A 2,104-nucleotide genomic window follows, 5' to 3' on the forward strand; every position below is an offset into this window, starting at 1 on the left:
GCCACGCGCCGCCTCGCCTCCCGTCGTCCGCCGCCCGCTACCGATCCGGGTCCGGCCACCCCCTCCTCGAGCTCCGGCCGGTCATCTCCCTCCACCTCGGCGACCAACTCCGGCGAGACTCCGACCATCCTCGATCTGCATGCAAACCCTAGATCTAGATCTGGGAGGTGATTTTCGTCTAAGTCATTTTTCTGTGATATTTTTATGCCATCTTCATCATGTCACATCTCCGTGCTCGGTGCTCCAAATCATGCATATGATATGTCAAAATGTTCGTCTCATTGAGATCTTCATGTTAGCTGCATTTCCATGCATGTTACTGGCCATTATGATGCCATTTTCATTGTTGTAAGAGTGCTATAAAATGTTAATTGCTGGTGCTTAGCAGAACATGGTGATTTGTCATTTTTGTTGCATTTGATGTGTGCATTCTATGAGCATGAGGTCGACATATGTTTTGAACTACAACATGCCATATTTACAGGGGTGCAAGTCTTGTATTTTTGTGATCTATGTGGTGAGTAGCACAAGCAAGCAATCCAGGAGACTTGGAGTATACGTCAGGGAAGCTTTGAGGTGGCCACGTGGTAGGGAGGTGCGCCTGCCACCTGGGGGCGCCCCCACCCTCGTGGGCCCCTCGTGGCTCCCCTGACTGACTTCTTTCGCCTATATATGTCCATATACCCTAAAAACATCGGAGGACAGAATAGATCGGGAGTTCCGCTGCCAGAAGCCTCCGTAGCCACCGAAAACCAATATAGACCCGTTCCAGCACCCTGCCGGAGGGGGGAATCCTTCTCCGGTGGCCATCTTCATCATCCTGGTACTCTGCATGACGAGGAGGGAGTAGTTATCCCTCGGGGCTGTGGGTATGTACCAGTAGCTATGTGTTTGATCTCTCTCTCTCTCTCTCTCTCTCGTGTTCTTGAGGTGGTACGATCTTGATGTATCGCGAGCTTTGCTATTATAGTTGGATCTTATGATGTTTTCTCCCCCTCTAATCTCTTGTGATGAATTGAGTTTTCCCTTTGAAGTTATCGGATTGAGTCTTTAAGGATTTGAGAACACTTGATGTATGTCTTGCATGTGCTTATCTGTGGTGACAATGGGATATCACGTGATCCACTTGATGTATGTTTTGGTGATCAACTTGCGCGTTCCGTGACCTCGTGAACTTATGCATAGGGGTTGTCACACATTTTCGTCTTGACTCTCCAGTATAAACTTTGGGGCACTCTTTGAAGTTCTTTGTGTTGGTTGAATAGATGAATATGAGATTGTGTGATGCATATCGTATAATCATACCCACGGATACTTGAGGTGACATTGGAGTATCTACGTGACATTAGGGTTTTGGTTGATTTGTGTCTTAAGGTGTTATTCTAGTACGAACTCTATGATAGATTGAACGAAATGAATAGCTTCATGTTATTTTACTACAGACTCTTGAATAGATCGATCAGAAAGGATAACTTTAGGTAGTTTTGTACCCTACCATAATCTCTTCGTTTATTCTTGTTACCTCTTGAGCACTGCCTTGGTATTCCCTTGAAGAGGAAAGGGTGATGCACCAAAGTAGCGTAAGTATTTCCCTCAGTTTTTGAGAACCAAGGTATCAATCCAGTAGGAGGCCACACACGAGTCCCTCGCACCTACACAAACAAATAAAATCCTCGCAACCAACACAATAAAGGGGTTTTCAATCCCTTCACGGTCACTTACGAAAATGAGATCTGATAGATATGATAAGATAATATTTTGGTATTTTTATGATAAAGATGCAAAGTAAATAAAGCAAAATAAAAACGGTGCAAGAAATAGCTTGTTGATGGAAGATTAATATGATAGAAAATAGACCCGGGGGCCATATGTTTCACTAGTGGCTTCTCTCGAGAGCATAAGTATTACGGTGGGTAAACAAATTACTGTTGAGCAATTGACAGAATTGAGCATAGTTATGAGAATATCTAGGTATGATCATGTATATAGGCATCACGTCCGTGACAAGTAGACCGACTGCTACCTGCATCTACTACTATTACTCCACACATCGACCGCTATCCAGCATGCATCTAGAGTATTAAGTTCAAAAGAACAGAGTAAC

Source organism: Triticum aestivum, chromosome 4A, assembly GCF_018294505.1.
Source record: "Triticum aestivum cultivar Chinese Spring chromosome 4A, IWGSC CS RefSeq v2.1, whole genome shotgun sequence".
Classification (NCBI taxonomy): Eukaryota; Viridiplantae; Streptophyta; class Magnoliopsida; order Poales; family Poaceae; genus Triticum; species Triticum aestivum.